The sequence below is a fragment of the Drosophila tropicalis genome, unplaced genomic scaffold (assembly GCF_018151085.1).
Source record: "Drosophila tropicalis isolate 14030-0801.00 unplaced genomic scaffold, ASM1815108v1 contig_393, whole genome shotgun sequence".
In the NCBI taxonomy this organism is placed as follows: Eukaryota; Metazoa; Arthropoda; class Insecta; order Diptera; family Drosophilidae; genus Drosophila; species Drosophila tropicalis.
The window spans coordinates 2,105,380-2,123,755 of record NW_027172855.1 but is presented as its reverse complement, the minus strand read 5'-3'; the positions used below and the strand labels follow the sequence as shown (position 1 = coordinate 2,123,755).

Sequence of the window (18,376 nt, the reverse complement as noted above, 5' to 3'; positions counted from 1 at the left end):
GTATTAACTGTTGAATAAAAAAAATCCAGACAAAAATTAAGATTGGTTTCATCGCCCATATGAAAGAGCAGACGACTTGGACCCGGACATAACGCTATGCACCATTAGTCTGGGAGTGAAAAAGGCCAACACAAATGCAAACACACAAAGCCCAGATTCCGACTAAAGAAGAAAACCAAAATCCCCGACTAGGAAAAGCTGCTGACTAAGCAGCAGGAAAGGCAAATTGAAAGCCAAGTCGCGTATCTTTTGCCAGGCACTTGGCCAGCAGCTAGACTTTTGCATAAAATTGATGATGAAATGCAAGCAAAAGGATATATAGACAAATTTGTATGCGTTACACTCTCATAGATGACTAAAGCATCGAGTATTGGCGGTTGATTGTGACTTCGATATTTATTGGATGAGCAACGCAAACTAGTTGTTTAACATTCGGGTAAGTTCAATATTATAATGGCATTTTGTTGGGCTATGAGTGATGTGTATGTGCCTGTACCAATTTCAGCAGCCATTGCAACCGCTGCAGTCAATACTGCAGGGATAACAGCAACAAGGAGTGCATGGTCCACAGCAGGTTATATAGCAACATGGCGAACATCAGGGACTGCAGCAAGTATAGCAATGATAACACCAGCACATCTTTCTGAGATTGAAAAAAAAAAACTTACTTTAACTAACCGTCTTACCCATCAATATAAAATACTTACCCAAGGGCAACAATTTTGGAATAGGCACAGTAGTGTTGAGGCTGTTGCTTATAGACTACAGCAAGTGCGGCAAGTATGGCAAGTACGGCAAGCACGGCAAGTATGGCAAGTATGGAAATGTAAGCAGCATCATGTTTTACTGAGCTCACAAAAAAGATGACTTTAATTAACTTTCTTACCCGTCAATAGAAAATACTTACCCAAAGGCAAAAATTATGGAACTGTGTTAGGGTTTTTTCTTATGGACTACTTATTTCACTATTTACCTTACCACTACATTTTTCTTTTTTTTTTTTTTTTTTTTTTGGTTTTTTTTTTGGGGGGGGGGTGTTTTTTGGTTTTTTTTTTTTTTTTTTTTTTTTTATAGAAATTTGTGTTGACTCTTAGAGAGTCGTATGTGAACTGATATAATCTGGAAAAAGCGCTCCCATCATTTCAATGTTCGATGAGAAAGTCAGGTTCATGGATTGCTTTGATAATACAATTTTTTGAATTTTAAGTATCATGGATTGCTTTGATGTCCTGAACAAAATTTAATTTTTCTTTGTTGTTTTTGTCATAGCCAACTTGATTGCTTAACGTTACTAAATTATACGAAACAAAAAATTGAAAATTAATTAATATTAGATTTACATTTTAATACCATTTAACACAAAATTTAATAATATTGATTAACAAAAACAAAATCCTTTGTACGGCCGATTGCCGTTAACCCTTTCCCAAAATAGAGACATTAAATTAAATAAGATATAAATATAAAATATTTTTTTAATTTCAAGAAAGAATGTGACGATATTCGATACATGATTTGTGATAAATAGGAAATTGTTTACATTTTTCAGGTATATGATTTTATTTTAGAAGTCTGTGTCCTTTGGGAAGCCTGAAGTATCAAGTTTCGGTATCATCTAAGTTTTTGTGTTATGTATTTTTCGAAGCTATTAGAAACCCTTTATGAAACCGAATAGTCTTTACTCTCCCAATTGTACTTCTTAAAGCCCAGTAGTCTCTGTATTTACGATGAGTGCATTGATATATTTATTCGTTTATTTCAAAGGTTTAATAACTCTACCTATTAATCGATGTACGTCAAGTTAGTTATGTAACAAAAATTATGACTAAGTTAAGGTCCTTTGCCACCTGCCAGTTGTTCTGCTTGGCCAACTGCTTAGAAAACTAGTAATCCTAGTAATCTTAATCTTTTGACAAAAAAACTACAAGAGTTCACATTCACGCAATATCAAATGTAAATAGCTTACATTGCTTACAAATGTCTCACTCTGCAAATTGTGTCAGAATTTTAAACTTTAAATTGTTTATGTATAATGGCCTTGTACTTTTTTTAAAAGTGATTCTTCTGGGTTAATTACGCGACATTTTTTCAGTTCTTATCAATTTTATTCATATTAATTTTTAATTCAAAAATACAACCAAAGAGAATGATATTCACGAGCTGTAAATAAGTAATTTCAAAGACACTTTTAGGTAGAGTAACTCTACAGGAGGACACTTCTTTTTTTTCACATGTGAAGTTTCCTTGACTCCACTAGTTAATAATTAAAGATAAAGAGCAAGTGTTTGTTTTATTATATCCACTGGATGACATAGAAATGCCCATATGGGACGGGCTGTAAAGTACTACGATTGCTACTAACCGTGGCAATCCATCCACCCATCCAACGTGACTGTTCTTTATCCTTTCAGACTACTCATCTAGTATCTTTTCCAAGGATAAAACCAACCTGAAGCGCAAATCCTTGTAGGCCTTGTAGGCGACGTCTTTGGAAGATTACCAAAAAAAACAAGGGTAGAACACATGGCGAACAAAATACACCTTATTTGTTTAAATTTTTTTTGTGGTTTTGGTCATCCTTATTTATTTTTTATAAAAGTGTGAATGTACATTTGTCATGTGTCCCTAAAACTTTTTTTCACAAAGCCTTTCTTCGACTGTTACGATTACGAACGGAATTTGGTTAAAAAGTCCTGTAAAATATTACAAAATGCAAAAATGAAAACCTCTTAAAAAATAAAACTACTTACCACATCAATTAAAACAGCCGCAACGGTACAGTGACTTTCGCCTTTTCTTTTTTAGCCGTGCAGGATTAGCCACACCTTCTGCCCAGAAGCCTGACCCACTGGCCTACTCCAGGAAGTAAACAATCCATTGTTTGGCCCAAAACAAGGATCGTGGAAACCACTTGGACCAGAACTCCCATAAGGACACAACGCTACGAAGGGCAGCAAGAATACACATCCTGTAAACAAAATTTATATTTAGGTGTTGATAATTTTTTCAATAACAAATTTTCACTAACTTGATTCTCGAAAAAGAAAGGAAAAATTTAAAATACAAATATTAAAACAAAATAAAATTTTTTATATCGCAACAGCCCGAAAGGTTTGAAATTTTGATTTAAACTGACTAGTATCGAGTTCGACCTTAAGTAGCATCTGAAATGAAAAACCATTCTCAAGTCAAAGGCTACTAGATCAAAGTTCTATGGCTACTAGATTAACTTTTTTTCGATAGATTTCAATGTTTAGAATTCAAATTTTGCGTTCAAATAAATTTAATCAAGTAAGCATTGACTTTTTTTTTGTCCACAATACCAATTTCAGCATCAGCTTTTCTCAGTTGTTTGTGAGCATTCACACAGTAAAGATGTATTTCGGAATAAAAAAAAAAAAGCAAAATTTCAGTGATGTTTGTAAAAACGTAAAAAAAAAATAAGAAAAAAAAAAAACTAACAAAAATAAACAAAAATATCCAAATTCCAATATTGGCTAAGGAGTAAGACTTGCAAATAATTTATCCAATAAGTGAAAAAATTTATTTAATTTCTGTAACTTGCAGCTCTAGTTAGAAGTTAAGTTAATTAAATGTTTGCTTGCACTCCGAGGGTACTCTATTCCAAGTGGTTCTTCCCCCTAAAGTCATGTTGACGTTCACACTCATACACAAAATATTAATGTTAAGGTAAGTTTAGTTTCATGCCAATTATTGGTAATCTGGCATAAATTTTTTTTTTTTTTTGCAGTTTTCCTGTAAGGGTTAGCCTCATATTGGAATTTGGATGAAAATAACACCACACCATGATGAAATTACACAACTCGACCACACATTTTAAAAAACGAAAGAGTAAGTTTTATATCCTTTTTTCAATGAACTTTTTCTTAATTGATCCTTTTTTGGATTTCAGCTCTGCATGATAATTCTGCTGCTACTCGCCAAAAGAAATTGGATAATACATTACATTACACATTGCCATTACACATTGCCGTACGACAGCCATAAAATATTGCGCGAAGAAAACACGTTGGATAATACATTGCATACACACATTACCTCTGTACATTGACAGAAAGAATAATATGTTGTTACTCAAAATATACGCTGTATGCTAATAATCGTTAAAAATTGTTTTATACTTTGTTTGTTTACTGTGATCAAGATTGGGGGTGGTTTTTATTTTTATTTTTGTTTTTGTATTGTGTATTATCAAAAATATTAGTATTAAGCCATTGTCTTGCTACCGATTGCGCAGTCTTATTGGCCAAGCAGAACAACTGGCAGGTGGCAAAGGACCTTAACTTAGTCATAATTTTTGTTACATAACTAACTTGACGTACATCGATTAATAGGTAGAGTTATTAAACCTTTGACATAAACGAATAAATATATCAATGCACTCATCGTAAATACAGAGACTACTGGGCTTTAAGAAGTACAATTGGGAGAGTAAAGACTATTCGGTTTCATAAAGGGTTTCTAATAGCTTCGAAAAATGCATAACACAAAAACTTAGATGAGCATAATATAATTCAGGGAGCGATACCGAAACTTGATACTTCAGGCTTCCCAAAGGACACAGACTTCTAAAATAAAATCATATACCTGAAAAATGTAAACAATTTCCTATTTATCACAAATCATGTATCGAATATCGTCACATTCTTTCTTGAAATTAAAAAAATATTTTATATTTATATCTTATTTAATTTAATGTCTCTATTTTGGGAAAGGGTTAACGGCAATCGGCCGTACAAAGGATTTTGTTTTTGTTAATCAATATTATTAAATTTTGTGTTAAATGGTATTAAAATGTAAATCTAATATTAATTAATTTTCAACTTTTTTGTTTCGTATAATTTAGTTACGATAAGCAATCAAGTTGGCTATGACAAAAACAACAAAGCAAAAATTAAATTTTGTTCAGGACATCAAAGCAATCCATGATACTTAAAATTCAAAAAATTTTATTATCAAAGCAATCCATGAACCTGACTTTCTCATCGAACATTGAAATGATGGGAGCGCTTTTTCCAGATTATATCAGTTCACATACGACTCTCTAAGAGTCAACACAAATTTCTATAAAAAAAAAAAAAAAAAAAAAAAAAACAAAAAAAAAAAACAAAAAAAAAAAACAAAAAAAAAAAAAAAAAAAAAAAAAAAGAAAAATGTAGTGGTAAGGTAAATAGTGAAATAAGTAGTCCATAAGAAAAAACCTAACACAGTTCCATAATTTTTGCCTTTGGGTAAGTATTTTCTATTGACGGGTAAGAAAGTTAATTAAAGTCATCTTTTTTGTGAGCTCAGTAAAACATGATGCTGCTTACATTTCCATACTTGCCATACTTGCCGTGCTTGCCGTACTTGCCATACTTGCCGCACTTGCTGTAGTCTATAAGCAACAGCCTCAACACTACTGTGCCTATTCCAAAATTGTTGCCCTTGGGTAAGTATTTTATATTGATGGGTAAGACGGTTAGTTAAAGTAAGTTTTTTTTTTTTCAATCTCAGAAAGATGTGCTGGTGTTATCATTGCTATACTTGCTGCAGTCCCTGATGTTCGCCATGTTGCTATATAACCTGCTGTGGACCATGCACTCCTTGTTGCTGTTATCCCTGCAGTATTGACTGCAGCGGTTGCAATGGCTGCTGAAATTGGTACAGGCACATACACATCACTCATAGCCCAACAAAATGCCATTATAATATTGAACTTACCCGAATGTTAAACAACTAGTTTGCGTTGCTCATCCAATAAATATCGAAGTCACAATCAACCGCCAATACTCGATGCTTTAGTCATCTATGAGAGTGTAACGCATACAAATTTGTCTATAACTTTTGCTTGCATTTCATCATCAATTTTATGCAAAAGTCTAGCGCGGCCAAGTGCTGCAAAAGATACGCGACTTGGCTTTCAATTGCCTTTCGCTGCTTAGTCAGCAGCTTCCTAGTCGGGGATTTTGGTTTTCTTCTTTAGTCGGAATTGGGCTTTGTGTGTTTGCATTGTGTTGGCCTTTTCACTCCCAGACTAATGGTGCATAGCGTTATGTCGGGTCCAAGTCGTCTCTCTTAACCCCCCTTCATGGTGGTCTGCATTTTCAATCAACAGTTAATAAATTCACATACAGTATCTGTGTGTTTGCAGGCCAAGTAAAGTGGCCAACAGCTCTTTTGCATTCACGTCTTAACCCTTTGCCGAAAGAAAATTTTTTCGGTATATTACACCACAAAATGTTTTGTATGTTTTGCATAGTGTGCATATTTTTTTGCAATATTTTGATGTGAGTTTTGTAGGGTTAATTGCTGATTTTCTAACCCCATTGCTTCTGCATCTTGACCAAGTTCAATGGAGCAAATCAAATTTTTCAGCTTTGAATATTTGAACAGACTTTTTAAGCTACACACTTTTAAGCAGAGTCAGCACTTTATGTTACTATGAGACAATGGAACAGACAGGAAGACAAGAGCCTTCTAATACTTACCATCTTAAGCAGCTATTTAAGCATTGCGCATACGCCATGTTGCATCTGTAATTACAATCTAATTACCAAAAATGTAGCCCAAATTCTGTTTTCAAGTGTGTCGGTTAAAGCAAAAGCAACACCAATTACAACAACAACAATAACAGCTAGAACAAAAAGCAGTCAGCTGCATTTGGCATGTAGCTCGAACGCACAGTGGGCCATTCCTGAAAGAAATCTCCATTTTTTAATTTAGAGGGAGTTAAGGAAGTGCTCAGAGCGCCATATTTTCTGAAGTTTGCGTCACGATGATTCAAAAGTCTAGAAACACGATGTTTCTTTACAGTTTTTAAGGATTGAACGCAAGAAATGGTAATCAAAGATTAGCGTTCGGAACTTTTTGGAATTGCTTTCACATTTTTATAGTTTATCATCCATGTTATTCTGTGGTTGTCGTTTCTTTTCTTATATAACACAGTATAACAAAATTTTAGTAATTAGAAAACTAAGGAAAGAACATCCCTTGGAATCCTGGAAAAAATGGATTTTGCATAGAAACGCATTTGAAAAACGACGAAAAAGAAAAACACTTTTTATTTAGATATTTTTCCGAAGGTTATACTTATACTTATACTTAATAAAAATTGAACCAAGGTAAAATGTCTAGTTTTTGCTTTTCTCGATTAAAGGCTAGCAGACTGTAGACACTGCTATGTGAATGCTTTTGTGCCTAGAAACAACAACAACAACAGTAAGCCACAAAACAGCAATTTCCCAAAAGCTGCAAAATGATTAAGCCTTTTCCTGTTGACCTACAAATGACTTGAACCTGAATGGATGGTGCAATTTTCTATGTCAGAGTTGGACAATGGATTAGTCAAATGAAGACAGCCTTGGCTTAGGTAAAGCGACCTTGTATTGATAAGATAGCATTTGTTTTCTGCCATTTATTTTCGTCCATTTTAATCCCATTTGTGGTTCACTCTTCAATACATAAGCCATGGCTATGGTCAGGGGATACAAACAAAAATTACCATAATCACATGACCAAGCCAGAAGAAACGAAGGAAAACATCAACATCGACTGAGAATAAACTTATTTTGCATATGACCAAAGAATCTGAATGCTTAATTGCAAACCAAAATACTATAAACATGGCCGATAGCTTGGACGGCTGTCACTTTGAATTTGACTGTCAATTGTTAGCTAACTAATTCAGGTCAAGAAGAACAACAAAAAATTTCTACAAAATTTTTATCTTAACCAGAAACCATTAATCTTAATTATTATCATGGCAAACAATTTTGTATGCAAGTCGTGCGAAAAGTTTTATATATATTTCGGTTCTTCTTTGGTTTTTTGTGTTGCTTAAGCCGGTGATGGGTTTCGGTTCACTTTGTTTAGAATGTTCAAGGATTGTCAGCCAAATCAGGTGCAAAACGTGATGTGCTTTCAATAAAGTGCACAATAAAAAGACACCAGAACAAAAAAAAAAAACAAATGAAGAGTAGGAGGAAAAACTTTTAACGACGATACAAGAACGGTAAACGGTAAACAAAATCAAAGAGAAACCACAAGGAAATGGTCAGCAATGAAAATTCCAAAAAAAAATATATATATATATATATACAAAAGAGAAACGAACCCGTGCGTGAGCAATTTTTCTAAAGAAGAGCACGTTTTAGGTCCTGGCAATGGTCCTTCTTCTTGATAATGACGATAATAATGATGATAAGAATGCTGATGCTGATGATGGCTATGGCTCAGTTGAGTAATGTTCAAATGTCTCTGGACTAAAGGTAAAGGTAAATGTTAAATATTAACCAAACTCTTAATGCACTTACTTATTTGGGGTTCATTCAAAAGTTCCTTAATGGACATTCGATTGGGGCTTATGTTAACTAATGAAACGCAACGTGCCACATTAGTTCCGCTCGATTGGGGATTTTGGTATTTAATGAAGAAACGAGGCTTTCATAAAAATTTTGGTTTTAAGGAGTATTCAAAGCAAAATGAATGTGTTTTCATAACAAAGTCACCGACTCATTTTTAAATCAGGAAGTTTAGGTTTTAGTAATCAAAACAATTGTTATTTATCAATTCAAAACCAAACGGCACACACACAACAGTTTCACACAACAAAATTTTTTTTTTCGTGTTTTTTTGTGAAAAACACAAAATTTTATTAATAGTATTTGAAATTCGTCCTGTCTGGCCATAATATGAGTAAAATTAGTCGCAAGACTCTTTTCGATTATTTTCAGACCTGGAGAAAAGGTAAAAGTGTTTAAAATTTCACATTAAATATGTCGCCATAACATAACTATTTCAGGAGTCTCGAGTTGCTGTCAGATAAGTCCTCAAAATGTTAAGTTATGTAGTAGAAAATTTGCATATGATAAATTTGTAAAAGAAAATCAGACCAAGTCGGATATTACACCAGAATCGTCAAATGGCAGCTATGTACGCAAGTCTCCAAGTAGTATTATTATCAAGCAGAATACATCAAGTCAAAAGGATGCCCAGTATGAAAGACTTTTCGAAAATGACCTCGCTGCGTTAAGGCAAAGCAGATGTAACGGGATTCTAAGAGATTATTATTTAAACCATCAATTGAGACAGATGGCCAACGAGGAATATCCCAAAAAATTGTCAGAGATGGTGGTAAAATTAAATGACATCATGTCCCTGAATGTGGCCATAACTGAGTCTGAGGTCAATCAAGAAATACTATTCAATACTGAAAGCATAAGCCAATACATGGACTTTAAGCCACAACGTAATAGCAATATGAACCGTTGGTATATCAAATTGCCGCAATGCTTTGAAATTTGCGAAGATAAGGAAGCACTGAGTCGCCAGGATGCCCAAGGACGGCCGCAAAAGCCTCGCAAATTAGTAGAACGACCAATGATTTTTAGTAAAAAGCGTAAACCCTCAATTTGTTCAAATTCCAATAAGGAAAAGGATGTCATCGGTAAATGTAAACATCCGGAAACTTGGTATTTTGGTAAGAAATAAAGAATTGGAGTTCTAAAATATTAACTGTATAATATCTATTTGTAGGTTCAAAAACTGTTCCCCGCCTGGAACAATAGTTGGCCTTCAGTCCTTGCAATGTGATCTCCGATTTGGTTATGTGTTTGTGTAATGTTATTATCCGGAAAGTTTTATAAATTCAGAAATAAACTATAAAGTTTAGAACAAGAATGATACCTACCTTGATTTATATCGATATGTAGAAAGAGTTTCATCTGAGCTTAAGTAAATTGGTCCTTTAGCCTGAATATAATGTTTGCCTCCTTGCCCTTCTTAAGAGGCACTGAATTACATTTTGTATTTATATGGTATGATTAATTCTTTTGCTCCTTTTCAAAGAAGGTCACGAGTGGTTTAGGTTATCATTAAAATTGTATTAAGAAATCCTCAAATTTATTGCACAATGGCCCCAACTCTCTGTAGCTCATTTCTTTTTATCTCCACTCACACTCAAGTGGCTGACCATGTGTTTGACATTTGTCATACCATCCACTTCATAACGAAGTCCAAGTAGCGAAACACAACTACTACTACATTATATATACTCGACTCAGGACAATGCGAAATTGTGGAGAGCCTGTGAAAGCGAGGCACTCGAAAACTTGAATAATTAAAAATACGATATTGAAGTGCAAACAGTTGGCATAAAAACTGGAACGGAATGGTCCAGTCTGTCGTTCTCATCGTCGTCGTCGTCGTCGTCGTCGTCATCATCATCCTGCACTTAGCCAAAGATATCCACTTACAAGAATGGAAGGGGAAAATAGTGATGCTGACACTGGAAATGCTGACAAGCTGCCCAAACAATCGAAGCTAAAAGAAAACAGAAAAAAAATGAAAAGAAAAAGAAATCTAAAAGGCATGGGAATGAAAAAATGCAGTCTGTGATTCTGCTGTAGGCAAACGTGAACAGGATGTGGATGCAGGGTAGCATACACTAGAAGGACATTTCGAAGGCTTATGGGTCAACGCCAAAAACAAACTGGCCACGAGTCTGTGTGTGTGTGTGTGTGCATCTGTCTGAGTATGTGTGTGTGTGTGTGTGTGTACTCTTGTGGAAAGGGACAAGTGATGGTTACGTGATTTCCTTTATTCATTTATTTAATCATTTATAAAAAGAAAGAAATAGGCAAAGTACATGAAGGATCGGATGAAATTAAAATAACTAATACGTTAACAAAGATAGTTCCCTTTTTTTTTTTTGATTCTTTTAACCCGATTTTTTCATGATCTTAGCTGCAGAGGATATTCAGTTTATTTGTTTCCGTCACTCTCTCTTTATCAAGTATTTGAAGGATCAGTTAAATCAATTTTTAACAGCTTAACAGTTCAGTTATCGACAAAGTGGCAATTGGTAAACAAAATTTAGCTAATATAAAACTAAGAATAAGATAAATACATAACATGGCGAACTAAAAATGAACTCCTAAAATATAGGGAAATGTGTCATTGCACAACTAATTGGGTAAACGAAACCAATATCCGTGAAAAACTTTACTGCAACAGTTCAAAACAATCTGCCTTGTCCATTTTGAAGAAAACATTCAATGTTGGGATGGGTTGATTAACAGTTTGAAAAAGTTTTCAACTTTTGTTGTTTGAATAAAAGCCCGTATAATAATTTATTAACCAAATTGATGAAAACTATTTTCAGGTTCATCTTTCATGTTATCAGCTTGGATCTAGGCTTGCCTCATCTCTAGGTCTTGAACTGTCATTTAAACGTAGTCCTTCCATTGTCAACGCTGTTGGCCGGCTTTGTTTTGCTCTCTTCACCACTGTATTTGCTATTTTGCTGTTTTTCTCTTACTGTTACTGTTTTATTTATTGTTTGCGCTCATTTGAGTCAATTACGCCAAACGGAGATTGTTAATTGTTTTGCTTTCTGCCCGCCCGCTCAAGTCCAAGGCAAACACAACTCAAGTCAAGTCACATCCTCCTCTTTCCTGTGTGTCTATCTGGCTTTCACTCACTGTGTGTGTGTGTGTGTGTTTGTCTGTGTGGTCTGAGGATGAGGCTGGTTAAGTTTTCCATTCCATGTTTCATATTATTTATACATCCCCCTCATCTCATCTCTCTTCTCTTATTGTCTACTTGCCTTGCTCTTTTGTTTTTCACTGTTGCTACTGCTGCTGTTTCTTGTCGTTTTTGGCCTTTGTTTGTTTGCTTTTGGCCAATAAACGGGCCATCTCGGGGGCCGCGTTAAATGGCGCGTTTAACATTCGGTTGTCATCTCCCCTAGCTTCCAGTCACAGACTCTCAACTGACTTACTCTTAGTATCTATGAAGTCTTTTTTGGTTTTTTTTTTGTTTTGTTGGTTGGTTGTTCATCGTTGCTCCTAACTTGTTGTCGTGTCTCTTGCGTAAACTTTAATTGACTGTCAGTTCATTGAGGTAAGTTTTAATTAATTTTTGGACCATACTTGGATCTGGATATGTGTCTGACATTGCTTGGGTTTCAGTTCCCCTAGGGGGAAAATATCCATTTGTATGTATGTATTTAGTTAACTAAGTGGTACGCTAAGCATGACACTCAAATGTCCAGCTAATTGTTTGTTCAACATTTTCCCCATTTTTCCCATTTCCGAGTGTGCTGCAATGTAAGTGGCAAATCAATATTTTTCCTCGTTTTTCCGATTTCATTTGTTTTTCACACACTCTCAAGTTCAAGTTTTATTATCATTTGGAACTTTTATATCAACAAGTTCTTAACGCAAATTATTTATGATCCTTTTTATGGTACTTGCAAAAAGTCGAAAGTGAAAATGAAGATATCTTACAAAGTAATATTCCATGAATATGATGTAAGTCCATAATGATAAAATCAATTTAATGTGTTGATTTCAGTATTTTAAAATGTTTTTTTAATTTAAAGTAGAACAATCATTGTTAATAACTGATTATAACGAGAAAATTTCAGCAAGTTTCTGCTTTAAATAGCCACAAAAAATATATGGAATAGCAAATAAAATTTGATAAGAATAGATCCAAATAGGGTAAACTATGTAATTTTGAACTCACTCGATTACATGTAATTATGTACCACTGTAACTTTTGTTTTCTGTGCCAGAAAATATAGGCAAGATCATTGTTTTAATTGCATCCATGCACAAATTATGATAATCCATTGGAAAAAGAGTTTACACTAAGCACCTGATGATGCTAGCCCATACAGAGTCATTCAGAGATCTCAAATGACATTAGCATACTACAGAATGAAAGAAGAAAGTTGAAAACCAAATATGCCATACCAAATATATTCAACTATCAGTTTGAAAAGCCTTCAAGTGGGCTGACATTACCAGTTGAATGGCATATTGAAAATTGCATGAATGGCGGATTGGGTGAATGGGTGGAGGACGGAGAATGGTAAATGACAGAAAGGATGCCAGCCAGGATTCAACTCCATTGCGCCATCTTTGCCAGAGCAAATTCATCATCAACGTCATTTGCAAATTTCGCGGCGACGGCAACAGCAATATCTGGAGAAATTTTTTAAGAGTAACTGCAAGGCAAAGGCAAGACAAGTCGGCAGACAGCTATAGCTTCACAGTTACTTTTAGTGCCAGCCGTATGGCCGCATGTCCTGCATAAGTGTCGGAGTGCTTGCCGCAAATAAATTTGATTTGCATGTGCAAATGAACGTGGAATTGAATTTTCTTATGCATGAAATGTGCGCATAATTGGTCTTTGGCTCCTCAACACTCATTCCCCCGTTCCCTGCCACCCATTCCATTCACACATACACACAGAGACATAACCACACATTCATACACACACAAGAGGAGCACAGGAGCAACAACAACAACAACAACAAACAAAAGCACTCTGAAGGACTCACAGAAGCATCAGGCAACCATCAGCTGTGCAGCCTTTCACGCCTAGACAAGTGCCCCACTTTACTCATGGCGGCAAATGCTTCTCGTAATTGCTTATGTATAAATTGAAATGCACAATTTATTTAACAATTCTTTAAGAATGATATATTATATTTAATGTTAGGACAATTTAAGAGAAAAACAAACTTACAGAAATATGTAAGGACAAGAATATCTTCAGAAATCCTATGATATTTTATTGCAGTTAGAAAATTTTCAATAAAATGTCATTGCAAAATTTTCAAGCTTTATCCTTAGAGGATAAATTCGATCATAAAATTTTTTCAGATCAGAAAGAGAGGAAGAAAAATTAGCTAATTCTATTGTGCTTCTTGTAAGACTAAACTACTTAAAGTTAAATTCAAATAAAAAATGATCGATTTTTTTCGTTTTTTTTTAAACCAGGCTAAGTAAACATATAACAACATATAAAAATTAAAGAAAATTTAAAAACTAGTTTTTACCTCTGTCTAAAATAATGAGCTACCAACAAATTGTAAATGAAAATTTATAGAAAAGAATAAAAAAATATTTCAAAATTAGTGTTAAAGAGTATTATGATCTTACAAAACAAAATAATATAGTTTATAATAGTAACATTTTAGTCCCTACTTTAGTAAAAATATTCCTACTAAGCATTTGATAGGCGTATATAAAATTTGCATAGGAGACATATGAATGTTAATGACAACTAATTGATTTACAAATCAGCTCACTAAATTTTTAGGGTCTAAAAGTTTCCAAACTGACTCAAGCCGTTGGAAATTTTCGCTTCATTTGCTAGTCAATAGCGTTCTGTTTGACTGTTCCATGGATAGGCTCCACTTTAACATCATTAAAAAACATTTTGTGGTTGGGCATCAACATTGCTTTCTGGTCTCTCAGCTTCTCAACTTCTGTTTAAACGCATTGGGCCAGGAGCAGCGGGCAGCTAAGTTATCATTAGCATTTCACTACGGGCGAGTCCTGTGTGGGTTTTGCCAGTGGCTTAGCTAAATGTGTCGCAAGGATTTTGCCTCCCTCGCACTTTAGTGTCACGCGAGTTTCCGCCCGCAAGGCTAATGTGATTTTTATTGGATTTATAAACTTAAGTGTCAACTTCCGGACTTGCTGGCAGCGCATTTGCATTTCCCTCACTTCCTTTCATCAGCGTTTTTCTTCTCCTCTTTTTTTTCCTTTCTTTGTACTCCAAGTTGGAAAATTTAAACATTATTCGAAGCATAAATATACCCACTTTTGCTCAATTGTTCCAATTGAAAATGCATTGTTCAACGTTACGTGGCTACACACTTTTACATTTCAATTTCGGTTTGGTTTTCTTGGTTCGGTTTGCGTTAAAAGTTTTCGACAGTTAGTCAAAGTTTTCGAGTGGGAAACAATTTAACTACCTCTAAAGTTAATCGTGTTTGTTTGTCTAATTCGGAAGACGATGCTCACTGTTCATTTGTTTGCATAATTCAATTACACACATTCATTAAATCGAATAAAAATATCGCAGATTTGCTTATTAAGCATTTTACCCACTCAATTAAGAGTTAAATTAGGATGGTTTGATTTCCTGCCGATTTATTAATTCACTTACAATTAGTCTTTGTTTAAACAAACAATCCAAATTTTTAGATTCATGTTGAAAGTCTTAAAGAACCGATAGAAGGTGTTTAAATTCTTCAAAAAAATTAGAATCATTTAAAAAAAAAAAAAAATTTGTTGCCTGAGATTTTTTTAAAATTATCACGTCAAAGTGGAACTAAAAAAAATGAAAAAGGTTGTGAAATTAAAAACAAAACAAAATAGTTTTTATTTTTAATTTTATAAATCAAAATAAAAATGTAATTTTTAAAAATTTTAAATAATAATTGACCAAAAGTCTGATGAAACCCAATTATTAAATAATAATATGAATAAAATAAAAATATAAATTTTAATATTTTTAATTTTAACATAAGGGAAACTAGAAATTACGATATACAAAAAAAAATATATATATAACCCAACTGTGCACAGAAATGTATATAAATAAAAAGCGAAAACAAAAAAAAAAAAAATATATTTTTTTTATAATACATTAACATGAAATGTTGCACTCTCTATATCTATATTTATAGTTTTTAAAAAATTATATGATAAATATATTTTAAAAAATAACAAAAAAAAAAAAATAATGTTAAGAAATTACAAAAAAAAAAAAATTAAACATAAAATAAAAAGTCATTATTAATACAAGGCGAAATCAAACATATAAGCAAAAAGAAATATTAAAAAAAAAAAAAAAAAAACACTAAAAAATACATTTACATTTACGAAAAGAAAAAACGCAGAAACAATATTTAAAAAAATAAAAGACAACCAAAAAAAGTTATTAGGGGACACCCGGGTTTGAACCGGGGACCTCTCGATCTGCAGTCGAATGCTCTACCACTGAGCTATATCCCCAGTTATGACATGACTGAATATTTAATCAAACAAAAGCGACATTCACTGCTTTCAGTGACTCAAGTGATGAGTGGGTGTAGTTGATGCTTTTGACTTGCTTCGACATTGACTAATTAAAGTTGGTCATCGCAATCAACCGGATGTTGATAGACTATTTCTTTCTTTGGCCCGTTACACTCTTATCTGCAAGGGCAACTTCTTACTAGGGAAGAGTTGAAAGAGAAATTCGTCACCAGAAGGAGATAACACATGAAATGATTTATAATTATATTTATATCTCGAATCAAGTTGACACCAAAATTGAAATCTGAAAAGGCAATCGATAATAAACTACAAAATTCAATTTTAGGTGCATTATACAATAACACATTTGAATCAAGTTTTTTGACACGCTCCTATTCTTACTTTATGTTATAGAAAATTGAATTATTTTGGCAGTTCATAAAGTACTTTTTTTTATGGTGTAAGCCCATTGAATAATATAATTTAAGTATATCTGTCAATCAGATGACTCCAAAAAGTCGTTGCAGCTATAAAAGCAATACAGTCATTAATTAACTGGCAATTACATTAACTGTGTAACCAATAAAATTCGCAGTTCGCATTACTCACAATTTTTTTATTATGAACATGAAGAACATGAAGGAATGTATGTTTTTCAACTAACAAAACAATAGGAGAAACTTACACTAACCCTTATATGTATGTATGACTTGGGTCTTCGTGATAAGGTCTTTTGGTCTTCGAGTTTGCTTTAAGACATAAAGAAGTTCAAAGATCCAGTTCAAGATCCAAGTTCTCGTGGTTCTATAATATTCCTTTAATTTTTAACTGTCTAAAACTTCTATGTATGAAATATTTTTCTCTTTTTTTCCATTGAGATGTTTGAGAGAATCAAAAGTAAGAACAGATTGCCAAGCCAAATGAGCTACTATCTAAAAAGGCAAAGAACATATTTTTGTATATCTTCAAAGCAAATATTACAAAAGATCTGTTGAAGTTGTAGCCTCTTTTTTTAGGTTTTACTTCCACTGATAATACATGTTACTTCTGTTGGTATGTACGAAATATCGTAATTTTGAAGTCTTCGACAAATGTCACATAATTAGCTAAACATTTTTATTCAATTTAATGTGATTAAACGCAATGGTAAATAATAAAAACTTTGCAACAATTTGTTTGCATGCAACGAAAATTGTAAAATGCATTCCATTTAGCCACATGCAAGCAATTTCCATGTCCATTTTAACTTGTCCAACTATTGCTATCCCCCTCGCTTGCATTATAGTTGTCCCTTTCAGCACTTCAATTAGCGTAATTAATTCGGCCTTTTGAAAATGGAAAAATGGCAAACCTTACTGACTGAGTCTGTAAGTGAGTGAGTGAGTGAGTGAGTGGTAGAGAGTGTGAGAAAGACCATGAAAAAGAGATAGTGACAACTTTTATCAGTTGGCAACGTAATGAAATAGCCAAAGGATGCATCAAACACGTGACATTTTGGCCAAAAAGTCTACATATGTACGTTGGAGAAAAAAAAAAAAAAAAAGAGGCAATTGCATTTAAATTTGATGCATATGCAAAAAGTTTTAAAACTGGGTCAATTGATGAATTTTTATACAATTTATAATTTTACATATACAGACATACATTTATGAAAATGCGCATCGAAAAGAAAAATTCATTTCTCTGTAATAATAAAAATGCACAAACGTATAAATTGAAATGTAAAGAGAGTTGTATATATGATAAAAGAAGATGTACATAGCTGTAGTATATCTTCACATTAATGTGGTCATTTGCCAATTGAAGCATGACACGGCATAAAGTATGTACTTAACCCAGCTATCTGCCCAATCTCAGTAGAAGCAGTCTAATGATGACATATCGATTGCTTTATCCATGGTCACTTCACAATTTCTTTTTCGTGAAATAAATGTAATGAATGCTTTTTGGTCCGTTCGCTTTTGGGTTTTAGTCGCGACTTTATGCTGACTTCATTGTTGGCGATTTGTTTTCATTTGCCCTTAACAGAAGGAGAGAGAGATTTGTCTCGGAAATCATTAAAAATTTCCGGCATATTTGACAGTATCTAGAGATGTTCAGCAAGGCAAAGGCAAAACGAGAAGAAAAAAAACGAGAATATGCTGGTGGAAAGAAATTCAATAACCACAAAAGCTTTTTAGGAGTTGCCACGAAACTTCATTTTTTTTTTCCTTTGGTTTTTTACTTGCGGCGTGAAGACCAAATCGCTTTTAGCTCTTTACGAAGTTCGCAAAAGCATTGGCCATTGGCATGGTGTTTTTTCTTTTTGTGTTCCTTGTTTTTTTTTACTCCTTCGATTCTTACATCCTTGCTCTTTTACGCCATATTTTTCTATTTTTCTTTGCCATCCTTTTTTCTTGTTGTTCTTGTTGTGCCTTTTGCGCGTTAACCCGGTTAACAAAAGGGCACCGGGAATATTCCCACAGCAGCTCAATCGAATTTCGCCTGAACCAATTTGTACGCAAATCATTTTATCGGCCAGCACAGGAGTCAAAGCCACCTACAAACAACAA

General features: G+C 33.7%; 5 long non-coding RNA genes and 1 other non-coding gene across 6 annotated transcripts; 3 read left to right on the top strand and 3 right to left on the bottom strand.

Moving 5' to 3' along the window:
• Positions 1 to 370: 370 nt before the first annotated feature.
• On the bottom strand, positions 371 to 1,028 carry LOC137573011 (uncharacterized). The gene is made up of 3 exons (XR_011031768.1): positions 908 to 1,028; positions 708 to 846; positions 371 to 643 (listed from the first exon to the last, which is right to left on the bottom strand). It is a non-coding gene; the product is annotated as an uncharacterized lncRNA (long non-coding RNA).
• A 1,527-nt stretch (positions 1,029 to 2,555) lies between these two features.
• On the bottom strand, positions 2,556 to 3,338 carry LOC137572907 (uncharacterized). Its single transcript, XR_011031756.1, has 4 exons — positions 3,324 to 3,338; positions 3,029 to 3,164; positions 2,751 to 2,968; positions 2,556 to 2,693 (listed from the first exon to the last, which is right to left on the bottom strand). It is a non-coding gene; the product is annotated as an uncharacterized lncRNA (long non-coding RNA).
• Positions 3,339 to 3,344: 6 nt separating this feature from the next.
• On the top strand, positions 3,345 to 4,131 carry LOC137572906 (uncharacterized). Its single transcript, XR_011031755.1, has 4 exons — positions 3,345 to 3,504; positions 3,568 to 3,690; positions 3,752 to 3,852; positions 3,914 to 4,131. It is a non-coding gene; the product is annotated as an uncharacterized lncRNA (long non-coding RNA).
• A 968-nt stretch (positions 4,132 to 5,099) lies between these two features.
• LOC137573027 (uncharacterized) lies at positions 5,100 to 5,790 on the top strand. Its single transcript, XR_011031774.1, has 3 exons — positions 5,100 to 5,252; positions 5,314 to 5,452; positions 5,518 to 5,790. It is a non-coding gene; the product is annotated as an uncharacterized lncRNA (long non-coding RNA).
• A 2,750-nt stretch (positions 5,791 to 8,540) lies between these two features.
• Positions 8,541 to 9,681, top strand: LOC137572901 (uncharacterized). The gene is made up of 3 exons (XR_011031754.1): positions 8,541 to 8,748; positions 8,804 to 9,481; positions 9,538 to 9,681. It is a non-coding gene; the product is annotated as an uncharacterized lncRNA (long non-coding RNA).
• Positions 9,682 to 15,749: 6,068 nt separating this feature from the next.
• TRNAC-GCA (transfer RNA cysteine (anticodon GCA)) lies at positions 15,750 to 15,821 on the bottom strand. Its single transcript has one exon. It is a non-coding gene; the product is annotated as a tRNA-Cys (tRNA).
• Positions 15,822 to 18,376: the final 2,555 nt, after the last annotated feature.